Source organism: Tachypleus tridentatus, chromosome 4 (genome assembly GCF_004210375.1).
Source record: "Tachypleus tridentatus isolate NWPU-2018 chromosome 4, ASM421037v1, whole genome shotgun sequence".
Taxonomy (NCBI): Eukaryota; Metazoa; Arthropoda; class Merostomata; order Xiphosura; family Limulidae; genus Tachypleus; species Tachypleus tridentatus.
The window spans coordinates 85,474,899-85,499,102 of record NC_134828.1 but is presented as its reverse complement, the minus strand read 5'-3'; the positions used below and the strand labels follow the sequence as shown (position 1 = coordinate 85,499,102).

Here is a 24,204-nt window from a genome sequence, read left to right as displayed (position 1 = left end):
GATTGAGTCACACAAACATGACGCTTTGTTTTATGTTGCTGTGTTTTTTATAGCCAACTGAACAAATTATACGCACCTGTTCATTCAAGAACTACAAACTGTATTTGATAAACTACAAAAATTTATCAATTGAAAAACCTTTGTTGTAATTGATGGAACAAATCACGCAAGTCTATCTAACCATGATACTTGTTGTTTTTGTTGTACCTGACAGGTTAAGTTACAAAAAGAACAAACATTCTAACCCTTTGGTTCTTGATCATTCGTCTTACAGAAATAATTTTAGTCAGGGCCTCTTTGTTAATGAGTGACCATTTACAGAAACCACGCTGATTATAACATCTTTATTTCAACAAGTATTATAATATATATTGTACTGGATAAATATATGTGATAAAATAAATAATAAATTGAATTTGAACTATGATTGCAGCAGGTGTCGGCCATATTAACGTCACTACATGGTCCTACACTCTGAGTAATTAAATATGATGTATGATCCTGTTTCGCGGGGATTTAATTTAAAATGCAATCCAACAAATAGCTCATACACGTGTTGCATTTTCTACTTTTATTGAAACTGCAAATCATAAGAAGAAATATGGTACTAAACCACATCATTAAACTACAGTGTTTTTATTGGTTCCCTTGATTCTAGTTCATATATCAGTTATATAACATTCATTACATGCGTTTTCTAAATCAGTCTCCACTAAGAAATAAGTATATTTCACTGGCTATATAATAAACAAAATGCTGATATTTATACAAGACGAAAGTAATTACCTTCAATATAGCGTGTTTTAATTAAATAGTTCTCGTCTTGTTAAATCACTTTATTTTTTTAACTTGTGTCATCAAACCACCAAGCATCAACATTATTGACCCCGCAGTGGCTCAGCAGTATGTCTGCGGACTTACAACGCTAAAATCCGGGTTTCGATACCCGTGGTGGGCAGAGCACAGATAGCCCATTGTGTAGCTTTGTGCTTACTTCAAAACAACAACTCAACATTATTAAATACACAGGCAATTTCTCACGAACCACATGATCCTTAAGACCTATTAGAAGTTATTCTGGAAATACAGACTTCTAAGTATTTCGATCTGATAAAACTTTGGAGAAACCTGAAAAAGGATTAATGTTGGTGTTAGATGCACCGTAAAAATTGTTCATTCATCACTTTTTACGTAACCATATCTATTCAACACTTGGAAATTTTTAATAAAATATTAGGATATAATGAATGAGTTGTATATCATAAGGCGCTTGAGGTCAGAACACCATTATTTTCTCTTTCTTCCTCTTTTTTATTTTTATTACTTGATTAAAAACTACATTTTCCTGCTCAAGATGGTAATCACAAATATAGACTGTCATCTCCACTGCAATGATGTCTTGTTTTTTAGCTACTCTGGAAATCCCTAGTGTCGGAAGAAAGGTCTCGTCAGCATTGAGTATAGTAAATATAATGTAGTTTACAAACTATTATTAGTTTTACTTTCACTCAAAAATCCTTATCAAGAATTATTAATTTAGTTGTCTCTGTGGCCGCTAGACCTGTTCTGGGATCAAGAAGCCAGGCTTACTGATTTGCCAGTTCTTTTGAATGATGAGCAGGTTAATTTAGAAAATAATATTTAGTAACATACTATGTTAAAATAAATAAATAGTATAGTTTTATAAAATCATTATCCTAATACTGATTTGCTGCAAAGCAAATAAAAAAAACATGAAAATTTACATTGCACTAACTTAATCCCGTTCATGCTATAACATTCATTGTCAAGCAATCATCCTTAACTATTATTCCTTCTGTGAGTTGGACGGAGACCCGGCTTGGCCAGGTGGTTAAGACACTCGACTCGTAATCTACGGGTCGCGGGTTCAAACATGCTCGCCCTTTCAGCCGTGAAAGCATAATAACATGACGGTCAATCCCCTGACAGTAAAAGAGTAGCCCAAGAGTTGGTGGTGGGTGGTGATGACTCGCTGCCTTCCTTCTAGTCTTACACTGTTAAATTAGGAATGACTAGCGCAGATAGCCCTTTTATAACTTTACGCGAAATTAAAAAAAATGGTTAAATAAGTTTAAGTGGTAAATAAATGTTATTAAATATCTTTTGGTATTTTAACACATACGTTACGTCCTTGATCTTAAAACATAAACAAATAAGTATTTATTATTTTATTATTACTACCAAATATATTTTAACCGTTGTACAAACGAAAGAGTGGGAAATATTTTTCATGTTTTTGTTGTTTTTTAATTTAAGTGGTGAATAAATATTAATTAATAAATATTATTTTGGTACTTTAACACATATGTCACCTACTTAGCTTTAAAACATAAAGAAAAATAAACGTTTATTACTATCAAATATTCTTTTATTTTTTTGCACAGTCGAAAGAGTTGAAAATTTGTTTCCGCACTATGTTTTCTAATTTCCGATCTAGAATACAGTAAAATAACTCAAGAGTGCTAAGTCTCTTTCAGAATACACACGTACTTTTATTCACGAAAACGTTTTTTCTGATGAAATAAGTGAAGGGTAAGTGCATTTTGAAAGTACAAACAATTCGTTTTAGCTAAATTCTATAATTTTCGTTAATATTTCAACCATGGTTTCCCTTCATTTTTCACTGAATTTCAATAATGTGCTATTATTATTATAAGTAGCTTCTCAACCGTTAATACATATAGTATGTCTGTTGTATCCCTGCTATTAACAAAAAGCCTCGTCGGCTCTGAATATAGTAGACACAATGTGGTCGATGTATTACTACACACTCTTGTAACCTTCACCCAGAAGCTTTTTTTAATAATTATATTTTACGTGATCTGAGTTAACCTTTTATTTCTGGATAACCTATGAGCAAAGAGTCAAACTAACACCTTTCATGTACGTAAATTATACTTTCATTAAAATGTTTAAAATTAGTGAATTAAATGCACAGTTAAATTAGATCAATATGCATCAGTAACTTCTCACTTTACTGTTAAATTTGAAATAACTTATTGCACTGTTTTTATTAAGAAATGCAAGTAACAATTCCACAGTAGTTTCATAGTTTAACGTGCGACAGTAAATATATATATAATGAATTCATTTCTTTGTTTTAGAATTTCGCTCAAAGCTACTCGAGGACTATCTGCACTAACCGTCCCTAATTTAGCAGTGTAAGAGTAGAGGGAAGGCAGCCAGTCATCACCACCCACCGCCAACTCTGGGGCTACTCTTTTACCGACGAATAGTCAGATGGAGCGTCATATTATACCGCCCTCACAGCTGAAAGGGCGAGCATGTTTGGTATGACGGGGATTCGAACCTCCGACCCTTAGATTGCAAGTCAAGTGCCTTAACAACCTGGCTATGCCGGGCCGATATAATGACTTAATCGGACTTTATTAGGCTATTTCTATATATTAGAGCAATGGTGTGTAGTCTTAAAAACAAGTAGTGGTACATTGTCACAGTATTTGTTTGTTTGAAGTTAAGCACAAAGTTACACAATGGATTATCTGTGCTCAGCCCATCACGGGTATCGAAAACAGGTTTCCAGCGTTATAAATCTGCGGACATACTGAGAGGCAGCACAGTGTTTGATAACTATATATTTTGTTCATGGAAACCATTTACTCAACTGTTGCTTTGTTGTCATTAAACACAATGCTAAACAATGGGATATTTGTGTTGTACCCACACCAATTTTAACATCGCAGGCCTGCATACTTACTGTTTAGCCACTAGATGAATGAAGTGTAAAGGCAGATAGAACAATATTCCGATAAGGAGTGTCTTCTGTCTTTTCTAGGGTAGTAAGACACTTCGCACGGTTGAGTGTTTAGGAAGCTCCGATAACCACAGTCAAGCTACTCTGGAACAGTGTTCTTCTCCGCAATGTGAAGACTGTAATTATACAAGAGAATCCTCCAGGCCTAACACCATTATGATGAATCTTCTGGTAGCGTTAAGGAAATAATAAACAAAGAGCTGAAGTCGACAAAGGTTGTTTTCATGAGAAAGAAGCTCAAAGGAATTGAAGTCCCATTCAATCATGTTACTGAAAAATCTTCTTAGACAATTCCAATGGATATTTGTGTCTGCCTTTTCAGTCTTTAAATGTAGCTTTGTAAGCTGACAGTCACAATAGCGAATGAACTATGGAAAGTTTATCAAGGCATATAGTCTGGATCTAACGTTCCCTTCTTCTGTGAGGCAATAACTGATTGGCCACGGTCGATTATAAACATCATAAATGCAAGAGCAGCACATAATTTGGACATATTATTCTTATAAAGTAGTAAAAACTCAGTATATCTATTATGAATACAGAATTTAGTACTTTATAAAAAAATAATTCCGTGTTGCCACGTACGATCATGCTCTATTTGACGATCGTGTATCTGGACAATAGCTTTTCAGCGCAGTTTCAGTTGCAAAAGGTTCCACGCAAGGTTGTCATGTCTAAAGCCCACTACTTCTCTCTGTTTGGTTCTCATAATTTGTCCAGTGTAAGAGAATCACAGTTTCCTGGTTCTAGTTTCTAAATGTCCAATTACAGAAATCCGTAGGTGTTGCATCCGGTAATTTGAATGGTATGTCTTCCTGTGGAATAGTGTGAATAACCATTTTATTCTTCCACTGTTGAATGTATGGAACGGTTTAACGGATATATTGTGAAAGTAACTTGTGTAGGTAACTTGTTTCAGTTTCTCAAATGGAGATCCTTCTACATTAACTCTTTTTGAATGGTCCTGGTACCCAAACGTGATCCATATTTCTTTATTTGTCAGTGCATTAAATAAAACAGATATTCCTGCCTTGAATATTTTAATAATCTTAGTGTATGAATATTTCACATCGGAAAGAGCTGTTACACACCCTTCCCAAAAGTGGCCATTTACTGAGGGCTAAACAATACCAAAATGTAGTCCTAATACATCATGCCGTTGTACTGCAACTTTAAATCTGTTGTGATTATCATGGAACTTGCTAATTTGCATATTTAGAATCACTTTAGAATAACGTGCTCGATCTTTATTTTCATTTCGAATACGCTGTTGTGAAAATATATGTTAATAACAAGTTCTACTTTATAGACTGAACATGTCCTCGTGCTTGATGACTAGTTGATGACGTATTTATCCGATTATAATATCATAAAATTTAAAAGGCTTTACAAACGTATACCAGCTAAACAAAAATTCGCCTAATACATAAGAACAAACAGATGAGACAAACGAAACAAACCTTTTCGCCAGCTGATTGGGATTTTGTATGTTGAGACATATTTTCACAAAAACTTTTCCTGTAGGTGATTAAATTTCTGAATTAATAAGACTCATGCAAAACGATTAGGTTTATGAAAGTGAGATGAAATGTATTTTGATTGAAGTGTTGAGTCACAATGAGGTATGAACGAATCGACGTTTTATTCCACACCCATTATAATCATCCATTACGTATAATTTCACAGGTATGTCGTTTTCAGCTGCGGCTTAGGGAATCATAGAACGATTTTGACTTTTTGTTTATTTATAAAGTAGATAATTTTAGTTCATAGTTCTTCCATCTCTTGGCAGATTTGAGATCGAATTACAGTTTTGGACTCGGGAGGTAAAATTCTTTTGTTTGATGTACTTGGTCATGCCCCTGTCTCATAGATTAATTTACTCTAATCTTGCCTAAAATAATTTCAGTTTGAGGGAAGCCTGGTATAGATCCTAATGAGTAATGAAATAGAATTGGGTACACGCGCGTCCCACGCTTCGTATTGCTGGCGCAAAATATACAGCTAATAAAAACGAATAAGAAAAGTCTCATAGGTTAATTTACCCTAATCCTGCATAAAACAAAATCAAGTTTAGTGGCTATTGAGGAATCCCTCTAGTTCTTCTTTGTTCGTTTTGTACTTAAAATGAATTCTATGAACAATTTTAAGTGAAAAACCACCAAAAGTGAATAACACACTTATTATGTTCCTTGGTGGATCAGCAGTAACGTAACAGACTTACAACGCTAAAATTTAAGTGTTAATTCTTTGCGGTGGGTAGAATACCGATTGTTCGTTTTGAAGCTTTGTAATAAAACAATTATGTATTGTATATTTACATATAACTATAAACTGATATTCTAGGTGTTCCTGACTCTTACTTATAAGCAAGAAAATACAACCCAAACTACCACCCCCCGTGGCTAAGCGGTATGTCTGCGGACTTACAACGCTAAAAACCGGGTTTCGATACCCGTGGTGGGCAGAGTACAGATAGCCCCTTGTGTGGCTTTGTGCTTAATTCAAAACAACAACAACACATACTATCAAATTATTTTATGTAAATAATATTGACGAGAATATCCCTTTTATATACAAACATTTACTTTGAGACAACAAGAACAGAAGATATTACACAGAAATATTCTAACTACTCAACAGTTTCATTTATATCTGGCTTAAAAAATACGATATATGTAAACTGATTATTCCGTCCTTTGTTCTGATTATGAACTTATAACATGTAGGGATGGATATTATGATAAATAAGACAAAATCCCAACTGTCACACAATTTATTTATAACCTAACTTATTATTAAGTATTCATTATTACCTCGCCAAAAGTGTTGTACAAGCTTTAAGAATTCAATATATATATATATACCTAAAATGTGGTATACAATGTACAATGATCAGGGTTAAAGTAGGGGTGCTTTCTTTTACCCGTTTTCAACACCCACCTCTTAATGTCCGTCCACAGTGTTTCACGTTGTTGATTAACTGAGGGTCGTTGACCGCAGAAGTGACTTATGGGTTGAAGTTGAAACATCACCAGTCTAAGTAAGAAGTTAGTATAACTCAAGAAACATCTCTTTTTATCAACCTTATGGTGGCTGTCAGTGTAGAAACTTCAGCTGAGTTTAATATTGCAATATTGGTAACCATTTGTTTCATTGCGTTCCTCGATAGAGGGTGCTAAAGCACACTGAGATAGACATGAGACGTTTGTATGTCTTCCCCTACACTATGTGTATGTTGAGTTATAGAAAGTTTAATACTTTTTTTTTGGGGGAGGGGGGGAGAACGTAGCGCTATCTACGAATGGAGTTCTCGTTAATTTACTTCAAAAGATTAAAAAAAATGCTCAGTAACAGCAATAACAGGGTGGAGGACATATGAGCTTCGAATAACCTGATCATCCCACAAAGTTCGGTTGATAGTAGCCTAAAGACGTAGAAATAGATAACGGACTAAAAGACAGACACATAGATTTTTGTGTTATATATATATATATATATATATATAAATTAACTTAAAAGTTATTTTATGAAATTATATAATAGTATACAAAATCATTCTTGTGATTTTATAGTGTAATGTTCAAATTAACCATGGATGAAATTCTCTTCAGTATGTCAGTGTTAGTTTAATTTTCTTCCTCAGATTTTTAATAGAAATTTAACCCTAAATGCCTTAACTCTGAAAAGTTATTACGGCAAGTTTCTGCCATATCAACTTTAGCAGAACAACATTTTGCCTCTCCAGGCAATGCAATAACGTTCCTTGTCACAAAGCGTCTAATAAACAAACAAAAATCCAAGCTTTTAATCCAATTTCTAGAGACCATATCTACTTGGCATACCTGAACTACAGCTCTTACGAAACTGATTTTCATGTTAGTGCATCAGGTCGGTAGTAGCTTAAACTGGTTTGTAAAAGCTTCCGAAATTACCATGTTCTTAATACATCTATTAAATGAAATGAAAACACGCAAGAAAGCCTGTAAACGTTGTCGATACAGAAGCTCGTGGGATTTAGAATTCCATTACTGAATACCCTTGAGGTTGGAGTGGAAAACTGACAACAAGACTTGATTAATAGTTTTGCAAGCTGCCCAAATTAGCGGGTTATATAAAGCGGTGCAGAATACTCCAGCTTCTATATATTTGCATGTGCATCTACTCATCCTGCCAATAAATCGAATGACGACGCAAAAAATAGCACGGACATATTAATTCAGCGTTGTTGGTTTTTTTTTTTTACTGTATTGTGCTTGTTGTGCAAAAAACACTTTCGTTTCCAGGTCGCGATGCATAACCTCGGACATAAATTGTATAACAACCTTAAAGGAATGAAAATTAATTAATATTGACGACTTTTTAAAAACTCATTAACGAAAGGTATAACTAAAACCAGTATATAAATTTCAAAAACTCTGTAACGAAAGCCTAAAATTCTTGTAAGTTTCTATAAATTTCTTTGCATAAAAGAACATAAAATTTCCGCTATTTCATATTCATAAACATAGCTAAGAAGTTTCTAATTTCTCTGGTTAAGAACAATGCCTAAGTTATACATGAGGACATATATATGTACTAGTTATTCCTCTAACATCGCTTTAAAAGTGTCTGTATGACAAGTCTCGCAGTGGATACCCGTCGTGAGCAGAACACAGATAACCCATTGGCACATTGGATACCCGTCGTGAGCAGAACACAGATAACCCATTGGCACATGTATATGTATATAATATTAAACTAATTTATCTTATTCCACAGTAGTAGATTATTTATACCTAATAGAGACATATAGGCTTGAATTTTTAAACCAAATACGGAATATTAGCAGTTAAAATAATTGTTTATTATTATTTCCACTTTCAGTTTAAAATTTGGTGAATTTCTCTCTAAATGAATCCAACATGGCCAGATGGTTAAGGCACGTTACTCACAATCTGAGAATCGCAGGTTCAAATCCCCGTGCCACCACACATGCTCATCCTTTCAGCCATGGCAGTGTTTTAATGTGAGAGTCAAACGTACTATTCTTTGGTAAAATAGTAGCCTAAGAATTGCTAGTGGATGGCGATGATTAGCTGCCTTCCTTCTGGTCTGACACTACTTATGGACGACTAGCGGGGATAACCCTCGCGTAGCTTTGTGCAAAGTTCAAAAACAAGCTCTCTTTATCTTTGTTCGGACACTTTACAGAAAAACAAACTTACAGTATTTATTGTGAAAGATTGCTAACTTATATCCTAAGCTGAAAAGTTTGAATCACTCTTCAGTTTGATTTTATATTAATTTTAGGGTTTGAGGAAACATAAAATCTTTCTTACTTTAAAGTAGAAAAGGCTTACAACAGGTGAAAACCAAAAATCTGTGTATAAAACACACACTGGTGTTTTGTTTTTATTTAACATAAGTAATATTAAGAATTAATAAGCCATAACCAGAAATTAAACATTGGCGAAGTTCTGTGTCTTTAATAGTTATTATTGTTTGAAGATTACAATATACAGTATATTCAAATAAACCTTTGAGTTCAGAACCAGAAATATTTCTTAATTGTGGATTTAATTGAATTTAAATTAATGTAATTTGAGAAATATATTTCCACTGCATCCGGACAAGCTTGTTAAAAGTTTCAAACTTAACATGTGATTCGACATGCTTTGTTTAAATTTAATGAACAAGGAACTTTCCTCTTTGAATACAACTTTTCTACGTGGCAGTTGTAGAAATTACAACAACATTTCTCTGCAGCTAAATCCTAATCTGTTTTCTACAGTCTTTAAATGATGACCAATTTAATTCTCGTAATCATTAGCGCTCGGGTGTGAACATGAAATGGATTCAATTTTCCGTAAAATTTAAAGGAAGCGTATGATGCGAGGTGAAGGTGATGTCTTTCTAATGAATTACTGTGATACAAATGAGAAAATAAGAAAGAAAATAAAATCCAAAACCAGCCATTAAAGTCTTCTTGAAAATTCGGATGCCTAGGATGCTAGATGTGACGCACAAATTATTTTAGTTGTGACTGGTTAATAAAAGTTAAATAAAGAGATGATCACATGTCAACTAAACCTTAAATTTTATACAATCTTCTCGACATATTCAATCATAAACGTGTTATGTTTCATAACCAAATCGCAGTTTAATCAAATCTAATAACGCAGGGAAAATTTTAGTAAAACCGTGAGCAGTCGTACTTTACTGTTATACAAAAAAGCGTGCTTTAAAATATTCAGATGAATACTTTAAAAACGGTAAAATAAAAGCGAAAGCTAAGTAAGTACATGCACCTATTTAAGATCAAAGTCAGAAATATCGTTAAACAATCTTCGGCTTTAAGTTTAAGTTACTGAATTATTTGTTCCTTGCAGTATAGCAACACATTTTGTTATTTGAAATTTCTGTAACTGTAGCAACTAATTATATGAATACTTTTTTTAAATGTGCGTTGCTTTATGTGAACAATTATTGTTTGTGATAAATCATTTATTATCTTCAGTATCCGTTTCAACATTACCACTATATATCTATAATAAACAGTTTTTGAGTGTTTAAGTTCATCATAGAAAACGTCATTCTTGATGTAAATCCTGTCTCAACATTGAGTGGTTTTCGTTTTGTTTTGAATTTCGCGCAAAGCTACTCGAGGGCTATCTGCGCTACACAGAGTAGAACTAGAGGGAAGACAGCTTGTCACAAACACCCACCGCCAACTCTTGGGCTACTGTTCTACTAACGAATAGTGGGATTGACCAATATATTATAACGCCCTTACGGCTGAAAGGACGAGCATGTTTGATGTGACGGGGATTTGAGCCCACGACCCTCAGATTACGATTCGAGTGCCTTAACGACTTGGTCATGCCGGGCCCTCTACAGTGAAGATGTAACCTTAGACTGAAGATTCATCTAGTAATAAACGTTGTATCTGTAGGTAAAATATATGAAAGTTCTCTAGATAAACAGCATACATTTAGGTTGAAGTTGTACCTCTAGACTGAATTAATACCTAGGTTTTAAGATTTTCTGTGAATAGAAGAAAATTATCTAACTGGAAAATACAATTCTACATATAGATAGCATATGTGTATGTGTGTGTATATGGAAGTCATATCATTAAGTCGAATATAAAGACAACTTATTTATAGATAGTTTATCTGTGTGTTTGTTTTTAAATTTGTGCAATGTTACACAAGGGCTACCTGCGCTAGCCGTCCCTAATTTAGCAATGTAAGACTAGATGGAAAGCAGCTAGTAATCATCACCTATCGTCAAGTCTTGGGCTACTCTTTTACAAACGAAAAATGGGATTGACCGTACATAATAACGACCCCACCGCTGAAAAAGCGAGCATGTTCGGTGTGACGGTGATTCGAACCCGCAAACTTCATATTGTGAGTCGAATGCATTAACCACCTGCCATTCCGGGTCTATTGTAGATAGAAAAAAATATCTCAAGATGAACGATACAGTTCATGGTTGAGAATACATCTCTACGTGGAAGGTTCTACCTCTAGGTGGAAGGCTATATCTCCAGGCGGAAGACGAATCTCTGTGTTGAAGGTTATATCTCCAGGGGGCAAATGCATTATATTGTTGTGTACAATAAATAATATTCCTTCTGTATAAGCTATTTCAGAAATAGGATCATATAAACACGTCTACTTTCTGTTGGTCATACAGAGTTATCAATAAGAAAGAACAATATGGCATAAAAATAAACATACAACTCACCAAAACTATGCTGACTCCACATCTTGTAAACTCGAGAACCTTCATCACGTCCATTATTTGTGTAAGGATGGTTGCTGTGAATAATTATAACATAAATATACACCCATGAATTCTACATTTGCGTCCATCTTAGAAGTATCAACAAAATTCATAAACGTGACAACTATTATATATTATAACTGTGTAAGTTATTCAATTTCCAATAAATGAGCACGCCACGCGTTAAAACACGCAATTCGTACATGTTATTTAACCATGTTGGTTGAACAACATTTTACAAAATATATTACATTAATATATATATATATAAATAAGCTTGCTATCTTTCAGTTGTATCCCAATTTGCAGCTTTTAACAATTTAGGACGGTTGAGACAGGTTTCGATATTTCTGATAGACTAGAAAATGTTTTTGACGGGAAGGTTAGTTTTCTCTGGACAAAACTACGTATCATTTTACCTGCTGTCGCTTGCCCTGGCATGGCCAAGCGTGTTAAGGCGTGCGACTCGTAATCTAAGGGTGGCGGATTCGCATCCCCGTCGCGCCAAACATGCTCGCCCTTTCAGCAGTGGACAGTCAATCCCACTATTCGTTGGTAAAAGAGTAGCCCAAGAGTTGGCGGTGAGTGGCGATGACTAACTGCCTCCCCTCTAGTCTTACACTGCTAAATTAGGGACGGCTAGCACAGATAGCCCTCGAGTAGCTTTGTGCGAAATTTAAAAAAAACAAAAAACAAACATACCTTTTTTCGACTTCAAAATGTATGAGTGGATATGAGTCCAAAATTGTTCGTCTCTTTAAAACTGTAAATGAGACTTCTTGATAGTTTTTAATAATAATATCATCTTCACTTCATACACGTGCTCCGTTCTGTTTAGGAGTTGAAAGAAAAAAATTAGTTTCACTTACATATTCAGAATAGTAAGATAAAGTATTCAGAAATGAATGTTGCTTGAAACAAGATAGGATTATTTTTAAAATACATACAGCCTTTTAGTTTAGATTCATATCTGAAGTTTCTTTGTTTGCTTGTTGGTAGTGTGTGTTTTTTTTCGAGAATTTGTTTCTTTCAGATATTTGCACAAAGCTGCATAAAGCTATTTAAGCTACCACTCCTTATTTTGAACTGACAGTTTAAAGGTAAAATAGCTGGTCAAAAAAGCCCGAATAAATTCTTGGGCTCGTCCAATAGAATACAGGGATACGATCGTAATTCTTTTAAAGCATCCACGGCCCCAATTTTCGGAGCGCGAATTTTAGAAAATGGGACGCAAACCATGGTATCTCAGATCACAGTCTGACACAATGCGAACTACAACACTCAGGCCAGTAGATAATGCACCAATCTTAATCCCTGTCACTATAATATAAAAACAGAAATAGACCTTCTCAGGATTTTTTTTATTGATGGATGTACATTAACAGCCCAAACAGTGAAGAAAATTAGTAACTAGCACTTAATTACATAGAATAGTTAGTAATTAATAGTTACATTGTACAAACTATTAACTATGACAGCGATTCTTTGTTATATTGTGCTAGTTTAATTAATACTCATTCAAAACACTAGAATAGTGAATTCAAATTACCTAAAATTTGAACAAAATGTGAAAATGAATAATGATAAAACCAAACAAAATCTTTTTTATTTTTAGATATTTAATGAAATTCTACTTTGTTTTTTCGGTTTATTTGTTTGTAATAAGCACAAAGTTACATAATAGACTACCTGTGCCATGCCCACCACGAATATCGAAACCTGCTTTCCAGCGTTGTAAGTCCACAAATATACCGCTGTGTCACTGGAGGGTTGTATTCTTGATACCTTACCATTAGACATTTGAATTTTAAACCTGATATCATAATTCTTACGTTCTCATTTTTTTTTTATAACACACGAAGCTTACGAAAATATAAATATCGTTCATTTTGCTTTTTCTATTTTCTTGGGAACTTCGAAAGAGTACTTGAACTACTTGGACTAAGTCTGTTAAAATGATTTTCAGATATTAAGTTGGAGTGAATTCTTATCTGAACAAAGGTCAGTGTTGTATTTGAGGGAAAAAATAAATAAATTGTATGCTGTGACAGTTTCAGTTTGTATGATATAATATATTTGAATTATAACACCCTACTAACCTCTGTTTTTAAGTTGATAAATTGGCAAGTTGCCAGACAAAGCGCTGGGCCACTGTTAACTTCAAAAAGCTCTTCATTTCTTCTTATGAGGCGTCTTTATTGTGTTGCTCGCAACTCCTTCACAATGGCGGGTCTCGGTATTAGCTTGCCTGTAACTCAAGTAATTAATAACTGACTTGTAAAAGACGTATTATAAGCCTATCGCTACTTTATCAGCGTCAAAAAATAAATAAATTCAACTCACAAGCAACAAATTGCGAGGGAACGAAAATTAGAAACTATATAGTACATTGGTATTATTCTATCTCTGTAAGAATATGTCGATTCGTGCGGAGACAAACACTTAACTAAATTTTTACTTCGCTTTCATTGAAGTTGAGTTATGAAGCCATAAATCTGGTCGCGTACAGAGGCCCAGTACTTCGGTGTGAGGTTTGTACACCGAAACTCGACCACCTTCAGAAGTCTGTTCAGAGTGAGAGTGGAAAAGCTGAGAAAATAAGAGAACACGTTACCGCTCATTCAGCTTGCTTGAGTTACAGCACCGACTCGTACCAGTCCGACATTTTCTAGAAAACGAAGAGCTGTAGTTAAATAAACAGCTCTAACGCGAACAAACAGAATGATCTTATTACTTATAAAATAGATATATTTTGTTAGAACGTTCTTCACTCGAATTTTTCATACGCTGCTCCAAATTTCAAATACAAGTACAAAATACAACGCTTGACTTCATTACAAAATCTTCCACAGCTAATTTTGTTTATTAAAAATCGCTTTCTGCTTGCTTTGTTGTCTTTTATTTCCCAATCAAATTTTATTCTGTCTCTTTAACTCATTTTTCCCTCGATTTTTTACGTTTTCCTTTGAGCTTTTATTTTGATTATTCACTTGTTTCTGATATCCCTTATTTCCTTCCCCTTTTCACTATACTTGCATGTTTCAATTATTTCTTCACTGCTTTATTAATGCTCGAACTTAAATTGCTCATTCTATTTCTTATTCTGCTTTGTGGTTCGACTGTTTGCTTCTTGTTGTTTTTTAATTTCGCGCAAAGTTACACGAGGGCTATCTGCGTTAGCTGTCCCTAATTTAGGAGTGTGAGACTAGAGAAAAGGCAGCTAGTCATCACCACCCACCGTCAACTCTTGGACTATTCTTTGGCCAAAGAATAGTGGGATTGACTGTAACTTTATAACTATAACGCCCCAACGGTTAAGAGAACGATCATGTTTTGTGTGACGCTCACGTTATAAGACGAACGCCCTAACAACTCGGCCTTGTCCAGCCTTTCTAGTTGGATTTTATTTGTCTTATTTGCTGTCTTTATCTATTTGATTTTTTATTTCTTGAAAAAATTAGGAGAAAATATCATATCTCATAAAAATAAATATTACTTATTTCTCTTGCTTTTTGAAATTATTTTAACTCAAAATTTATTATCACATTTTTATAAAAGTTGAACTGAAAACAAACAAAGATGATAACCCTAATACAAAGTATTTACAAGAAGAGTTAATGAATATTCAAGTATTAGTCGGGTACCTCGAAAGGAAATTATTGTTTCATTTGTTCCTCAAGCAGACCTTTGACATTTCGTAATCGTGAGTCGTTAAAATTAAGAAATACTTGTTTCTTCTACATTAGGGTAAACAACTGGGAAAACCGGAAGTGACGCTATACTGGAAGACGTTTTGACAGAGATGTTTTAAGGACAGCGCAACATCCTGGTAACGGCTCAGTGAATACAGATATTTCCGTTGTCGGAACGACTTGTTTGCTCCTGTCACAAAGAACCTCTTCGTACTCTTAACAATAATAACACATGCATTTGTTCTCTACACCAGAAATTCCGTCAAAGTTCAAAATGGATCCTCTTGAATAAAAAAGAAAATTGTGATAAATCACGTGACATCAGAAAATATATCATGAATAAATAATAAAACATTTTTTTTCAAAATAAATAAAACTATTTTAATTTCTTTTATGCAATTGCTAAGTGTAAAATTATGATTAACTGCAGCATATATAGTATATCCAACAGTTCTAAATATTCGAATAAATAACAAAATTGAGGGCAAACATTTCTAGCAATTTATGAGTTTGCCACATAACTCTCTTAGTTTGTACATTTTATTAATGTTGCCAAGAATGACCTGTTATTTCATTGGTGAGTTTCTCTATGTATAAATCGTAAAATGATATGACTTAACCAAACTTTGAGTCATTAATACGCCTCAGATAAAGTGAGGCATGGTTGTGTGCTTGCAACTGCAGGAGGAATGCTTTAAAATATCTGTTTTAAGCCTCTTATAACACCTCGATGCGGTGGCGTTAATAACAGATTTGCCACTTGATTTCTCGTGTGGGAAATACTCTAATCGTCAAATAAGCAATATGCGATACATCTAAGCATCATGTGACATTTCTAATTTAGAGATTTAATGATTAAGCTCAAGGTAAACTACAGAAGATTATAATAGTGACGTCACTGGTAATCAAAGCTCCTCATTATTAGTTCAGGAACCAAAGTGTAAAATTGGAACACCTTTCTTTGTAATCAGCAGAACAGACAAGTGATTTCAGATTTCATCATGAACGTGTAACTAAAAGCTGTTTTTCATTTCTTTTTCCACAGTTTCTTAGTTCTTACTCTTTGACACACGATTGTGTTTGACATAGTTCTCTCAGTTCCCTTGGAGCAGCTAACACTCCAGCCGCCCGTATTTTAGCAGTGTAAGACTAGAAGGAAGACAGCTAGTCATCGCCACCCACCGTCAACTCTTAGGCTACTCTTTTACCAGAGAATAGTGGGATTGACTGTCGCATTATAAAGTTCCCATGTCTGAAAGGGACAAGCATATTTGGGGTGGCGAGGATTCGAACCTGCTACCTTCAGATTACGAGTCGAGCGCGCTAACCACCTGGCCATGCCAAGCCGTCTTTGAAAGGTAGTTGTCAAGTAGGGTGACAACTTTTAAGACATAACAAAGCAATATAGAAACCTATATCGATATACATTCTGTGAAAAACTTCCACATTTCACACAATTTTCAATATACTTGAATTGTCGTATAGTTTAACAAAACACCCTACGGAGAATGTTATAGTACAACCATTTTATACCTTCGATAAGCAATTCGTTAGTTGAAAAAAATTGTCTAACATTGTAGAAGTTACTTTATCTGCAGATATTATTTATTTAACTCTTTAACTTTTTGTTCTATTACAACAAAGGACTATAACTGTACTCGGTGATTTTAATGACAAATTGTTGTTTCTTGCCCTCTTACTTTCAGCCTGTTTGTTGTTGCTTTTTATATGTTAATTTCATGCAATAACCAGCATATATTTGTGGTTTATATTTCATATAAAATTAATATTCCTAAGTTAAACGTTGTAGCTCTTTTCTTAACTTTTTAACTGTTCAGATGGCTCCATACGACCCTAACCGGTATTAATTTATTGAGAAAATATAATGACGTTCAGAATATGAGAAATTATGAGTAGGTAGAAGTGGAAACTGATAGAAAGAAAGGACAAGAAACGAGTTCAGGAGTGATGATGAAGTTTGAAACAGCTTAATGTATGTAAACATGTGTTTGAAGATTAAGGCAAAATACATGTGGAAAGAGTAGGATATGTGTTAAAATAGTGAGGCAAATTTTATAAGGAAAGAATAAGATATGGGTTTTCTTATAGCAAAGCCACATGTAGCTATCTGCTGAGCCCACCAAGGTGAATCGAACCCCTGATTTTAACGTTGTAAATCTGGAGACATACTGTTGTACTACGGGGGGCAAGAATAAGATACGTTTTTTTAAGATTAAGGCAAGTTGTATGAGGAACGAACAGAACATGACTTTTAAGATTGAGCCAAATGTTATAAGAAAAAGAGCAAAGCCACATCGGCCTATATGCCAAGCCTACCGATGGTAGTGGAATCACTGATTGTAACGTTGTAAATCCGGAGACATGCCGCTGTACTAGCGGGGGGCTGAAAGTGAGCAACAAATGCGTAACAAAACAGGGTATACGTTTAAAGATTAAGGTAAGAATTAGAAGAAAAGATCAGACCTTTGATGAAAGTATTAGAAGAATTAGTAAAACCTTTCAGGAAAAGTTGTGATCAACAGGAAAGAAGATTAAAGAAGTCTGTATCCTTTTAAATAATTGAATACACCTAACACAAGAAGAAGGTTTCTTGGTGGTTTTTTTTATTTCGCGCAAATCTATACGAGGGCTATCTGCGCTAGCTGTCCATAATTTAGTAGTGTAAGACTAGAAGGAAGGCAGCTAGTCATCACCACCCACCACCAACTTCTGGGCTTTTACCAACGAATAGTGGGCTTAACCGTCACATTATAACGCTTCCACGGCTGAAAGGGCGAGCATGTTTGGTGCGACGGGGACTCGAACCCGCGACCCTCAGATTACGAGTCGAACGTCTTAACCCACCTGGCCAACTGTTATAGTAAGAAGAAAGAGAGAATGGAAAAGGAAAACAGAAGAAAGTAAGGCAGAAAGAGAAAACAGGGTTAAAATTATAATGAAAATTTGGTTTGAAATATACGAAATTAGAAAATTGGAAGTAGAGATGAAAAAGGAGTCAATAATTGTCTTCTTAGAAGTTCAGTATTTAGAGGCAAATGATCTAAAGTGGAAAGAAGGAAAACATTGGAATTGCATGGCTTAGTACGTGATTTTTAAATTATTTTTAATGTGCAAATCAAAAGTCATGTGTCATCTACATCCGTTATAAAGTCACGATGAAACCGTGTGTATAAGAATTATATCTTGATACTGTCTGTCGTTTCTTAGGTAGTGTTATATCACATAAAAATTATTGCTTTTGTCACAAGTATGCAATGGGTTTTTTTCGACACAAAATATTCGTACACTAAAATTGTAAAAATGTGTTTAGAGCGTGGATTTTAAACTCCTAAGCTTGAAGTTAATTCAGAAAATTAAATAGCATGAATTAGCTTAGGACACCAGAATTATCCACAAAAAGACTTGCAACAAATTGAATCCTAGCCGTGCTAAGAAAGGTGCGGCGTCTTGTAAAATATAAGAATCCACAAACCAAAGGTCAGTGGCAATAGCTGTCCATGTGCTCCCAGCAACGATTACGCAACATAAAAGTATCTCAGTCTGAAAACGAGGAAAATCGAATATGGGCTCACTATGATAAGGCTTCCAGTCGTATCTTCTATTCAGTCATCACATACCTTATGTATTCATTATATACCACATCAAGACATATCATTAAAAGCAGCGATTATGGAATTATGTATGACTTTACTGGTGAAACGGACGCTGGGAACTAGAGAGAAAACAACTGGTCATCACTATCTAACGCCACCCCTTTGCTTCTATTTCACCAACAAATAGTGAGATTGACAGTAGTGGAAGAATTGCTTAAAGAAACGTTACATAGAATAACGGCATCAAATACAGTTGGACTAAACAATAGAGCTGGATAATTATAGAAAAGATGAAATAATTTGATACTGCTGGGTTAAAGGACAAATGACTAGAAGGTGAGGACAATAAGAAACGGTACTTGATAATTTACTCCAAGAATATAAGTAGTGTAACTGGTTTCCTATTTAAGTTTTATTTTAATATTCATCTTTGTTTTGGATAAAGATATATTTAGAAATGCATGTAAATTGTATTGTGAAACGCGTATTGCGAAAGGCTCACCTGTTTTATAAATTTATAGAAGATTCTTGAGCGTAAGAATCAACAATGTACGATATGTGTATGAAAAATACCAGTATTATTGCCTTAATTGAAATTTCTGTAAATTCTCATCACCTTATAAACGGTAATCAACATAATGCGGGGAAACAGTTTTTTATAATATTGTTGGGTTGCTACAGTTAGTATGTTATAAACCTCTGAAGCTATAATTGTGATAAATGCGTGCTAATTGGAAAACTACAGATATTTGATCAGAAACGGTATGGACCTGGCACTGTTTGTAAGTTTGTAAAACTTTTGTATATAACTATGTGTAAAAACCGTTATTTTAAGTTGTAATTTTGTTTGTACATTAAAATACATTTGTCTTAAGAAAGAAAATTGTGTGTATTAATCTTGTTGGCAAATAACTGCGATACATGTCGACGTTCAATTAACTTCTAAATTAAAATTAAAATTTCCGGCTATTTAAAATCTTAACACGTAACGTATATAACATATTAAGTCTGGTACTCGCCCAAAATAAATTAGAATACGTAACAGTAAATAAATAATATGAGCAACGTATAAGGTAAGCAATTACCGTGAAGTATCATTATGAATTTTATAAATCTTGTTTGGTTGTTGTTTAAATCTACCTGTGTTGTGCTCACCATGAATATCGAAACCTGGAAAGGGTGTTATTTCAAAAATGTTAGAGAACTGAACTGATGCTGGTTAATTATTAAAATATGGGTAAAAATAAACATAACTATAGAGTTTTTTATTTATTTGGTCGTAAAAACCTTTATGGATATGAACTAAGAATATTCAATGAATTTTACAGTGGAACTTTCTTTTTCAAAATTACTGCTAAACTTTTTTTTTGAGCAATCTGTACATCAAATTATGTTGTTTTATTCCAGGCTTTAGGATCAAAGTCACGTGGAACCAGCGGAGTGAAGCAGTCAGTGAACTGCTTTGTCACAGAGTCGTGAGACATTAACAAGACAAGAGGAATATGCTTTGTATGGACCTATTTCTTTCTCCACCTTGCTGTGGAATTCCACCATTTTTCTGTTGAGCATAAGTGCAGTGTGTATGGTATAGCAAGCGAACTGGGATACGATTAGTTCCAAGTTCTAGGACTACTTGTTTATCAAAGTAATGAGCTGTAACATATATTTCCTGTAAAGTAATTGTTTAAAAATGTCTGATGCTTCAACGTCACCATATACGGCAAAAAATGTTCAAAATCTTTACTTAAGTTGTGCAAGGCTGGAGCGGTTCTTACTGGCAATAGGTAATGTTGGAAAAGACCTGTACTTGCCATCAATGATAACAGAGTATTTACCAACTGTCTGCCTCCATCACCGTGATAAGTAATGATTATATCCTCAGATTTCATCATTTATTCAACAATGCACGCAAGATTTAGAGCTCCTATTGTCTTGCTAGATTCTGTGGTATTTTCCTCATGTGGTGAAGTGCTCATCTTTATCTTGATGTTTCCAGCTCATTCTGAATAGACTATTGGCAACTTCAGTCACCCCTGCAACTGGTTGAGTATCAGAAGAGTGGAACTTCTTTTTAAGCTTGTCAACCGATGTTTTTCACTTTGTTAAGCACTAAATTAAGCATATATTATACCATACAGCTTTACAACAAAGATTCTATATAAATTTCAGTGATAAAAATCTCAGAAATGTGCGAAAAGTGAAAATGATAGTACTGCAATATGAAATGATTGACTGGTCTGAGAAAAAAAAACAGCTAAGTTATGGAAACAAAACACAATCTTTTAATTTTTAAACCATTATTATAAATTATAGGAGCTAAAACTCACTGGTGTATACAACAGACACCTGTGATACAATATGTATAGCACCATATACACTGAAAAAGTAACATTTTCAGATGCCATGTCTTTAAGGGTTTTTTGAAATAAAATTGTAAATGGTTCCTCTAAAATTACTTGTAGATGTGCATATCACAAGAAACAACCGGCAGATTTCAACTTTATAATTATAACCCGCCGTAATTTTAAGCGTTATAAACATCCAGACTAAGCCCTGAGTTACTGGGAGGCATTTATTAATTTTAAAACTTTTCATTTAGTTAATATAGAAAAAATTGATAATGTTATATACGAAATGTAAATAGATGGGAAGCGTTTGAAACGTGTGACGATGTAATTAATATAACAACAGTGTGTGTTTTCTTATAACAAAGCCACAGAGTTTTCTTCTCAGCCCACCAAGGGGAATCAAACCCCTGATTTTAGCGTTGTAAATTCGGAGACATGCCGCTGTACTAGCGGGGGGCGATATAACAACTATTTGTATTTATAATCAAAACAAAAATCTGTATGAATACAAGAGTAAAACAAAGTAGGCCTTTAAACCTTTTACTATCTAATATACATGTGTGTGCGTATCATTTGGAAAAGCATTTAAGAAAAACTTAAAATAGTAAAATGACAATAATAAGGACTCGCCCTGGCCAGGTGGTCAGGGCGCTTGACTCGCAATCTGAGGTGTGTGGGTTTGAATCCCATGTTCGCTCTTCCAGCCGTGAGGGGTGCTATAATATTACGATCAATCCAACTGGTCGTTGGTAAAAAGAGTAATGCAAGAGTTGGCGATAGGTGATGATGATTAGCTGCCTTCCCTCTAGTCTTTCACTGCTAAATTAGGAGTGGATAGTACAGATAGCCCTCGTGTAGTTTTGCGCGACATTTAATAACAACAATAGAAATCAAGCTAGAATAATAATGAACTAAATCTAGAGAGAAAAAGAGAAAGAAAGTTTTCAAGCTTAATTCTATAGAGAGCGCCATCTTGATGTAGGGCGTGAAATTAAAGAATGATTACAGAATGAGGTCGATAATTTACAGACTAAATGTTTATGAAGATTAAATAAACACATAGCTGTTTAGGTACTATATAAAGAAATAGAAAGATAACAAATAAGATAAGAAACACGAGAAGATCCAAAAGGACGAAAAAATGCATTCAAGTTCAGGAAGGAAAAAATAAAGGAGCTTTATTTAGAAATACAATAAAAAAAGAGAAAAATGAAAATAATAAAAACGTGGAATAAATCAGTAAGAATATGTCTGTATCAATGTATTATCATACTAATTTCTGGGATATGGAATATTGAGGATAAGATGTTTTAATGGACCAGAAGAAATACATGGGCAACAAATATAAAATAAAAGATTTGAAACATAACGGAATTTATTTATTTGTTTGTTTTGAATTTCGCGTAAAGCTACCCGAGGGCTATCTGAGCTAGCCGTTCCTAATTTAGCAGTGTAAGACGAGAGGGAAGGCATCTAATCATCACTATTCACCACTAACTATTGGGCTGCTCTTTTACCAACTAATAGTGGGATTGACCGTCACATTATAACGCTCTATAATATACAAGCGATGAAATATTTCTTATAGAATTTAAAAAGATGTAATAGGACAAAATATGAGACAGGTGGGAAAAGAAATGTTCAAGTAAGTGCTCAATGAAGGGATAAAAGTTGTAGAAGATTTGAGAAGCTTATACAGTAAAACCTGTCTAAGGTGGAAACGCGGGGGACCGAGTAAAATTTCTGGCTCAGACATAGTGAACATGCAAAAACTTAAATATATATAATTTTTGAGCAGAACGTTATACTTACTTGATTCAAGGGAAGTAAGACGTTTGTGAATAAAGTTATTACACTATTTATACTATATTTATTTGAATAAAAATAGACATTCAAAATATACTTAAGTACACAAAATCTTAATCAAATTTATTTAATGAAAGTGTCCAGATTCAACTGTTTCGTTTTTATAATGGACTTTCTCATGCGGTTAAAAGAGAACGTCAAATCTACGGCCTTTTCATGAAGTTCATTTTCTCCCTTCATTTTTGCCTACAATTTGATAGCGTTAATGTAACTTAACACTTGCGTATTAATCTTTCTGAATCTCTCACACTGTTACCATCTTGCGATTTTATTATATATTTTAAATCAATTTCATCAGTTTCTGTTAAAATATTCTTGTCAACGTTCACAAAACATTCCGCGTTCACAGAATCACCTGCATCAATTTTCTCAATCAGAGTTTGGATTTCACTAGAATCGTCATAACAAACAACTTCTCCACGATCTCCGCCATTACTAAGAATAAATCCACAGTTTTGAAAGCACATTATTACGCATTCATATTTTACGCATTTCATTGAATGACTTAAAAATGTAATTGCATCTAACATGTCAGTTTTCACGGTCATTTCAGATGCTCTCTTACAGTCGTCCATGTTTGTAATAATATCAGTTTTCTGTATTTCAATTTTATACACTGTATAATTCCATTATCTAATGGCTGTAGAACTAATGTTGTACATGGAGGTAGAAAAACTAAACGAACATTTGAAATTTGAACTTTAGGGTGACAAGTTGCATTATCTATGAAAAGTAGAATATACATATTTTCTGATTCCATTCTTTTGTTTAATTTGTTCAAAAATTCCTGGAATATTGCACTTGTCATCCACACTTTATTATTCGCTTTTTTCATTCTAATTTGTTCAGGAATCCACACTTTATTATTCGCTTTCCATTCTACAGGAAATTGATTCTTCCTTAAATTTTTGAAACAGCGCTGATTTTCACTTTTATCTATTACCATGGTAACTTTTCCCTAAATTTTAAAATTATGGAAGATAGGAATTTCTTTTTCCGTGGGAATTATTTAAAGAGTATAATTTTGCACTTAAAAGACAAAAATATTTCTATAAATCATGAATCTTATTTACCTGCAAAAATAATGACGGCAGAAAAAAGAACAGAACATATTT

At 34.0% G+C, this 24,204-nt stretch overlaps 1 long non-coding RNA gene across 3 annotated transcripts in view; it reads left to right on the top strand.

Annotated features, from left to right (window-relative positions):
• Positions 1–23,868, top strand: part of LOC143249613 (uncharacterized) — a 94,829-nt gene extending 70,961 nt beyond the window's left edge. For all 3 annotated transcript variants that reach the window (XR_013027861.1, XR_013027863.1, XR_013027862.1), the window contains 3 exons: positions 15,316–15,398; positions 16,307–16,619; positions 20,283–23,868. This is a non-coding gene — a long non-coding RNA (uncharacterized LOC143249613). The remainder of the gene's footprint in view (positions 1–15,315; positions 15,399–16,306; positions 16,620–20,282) is intronic.
• Positions 23,869–24,204: the final 336 nt, after the last annotated feature.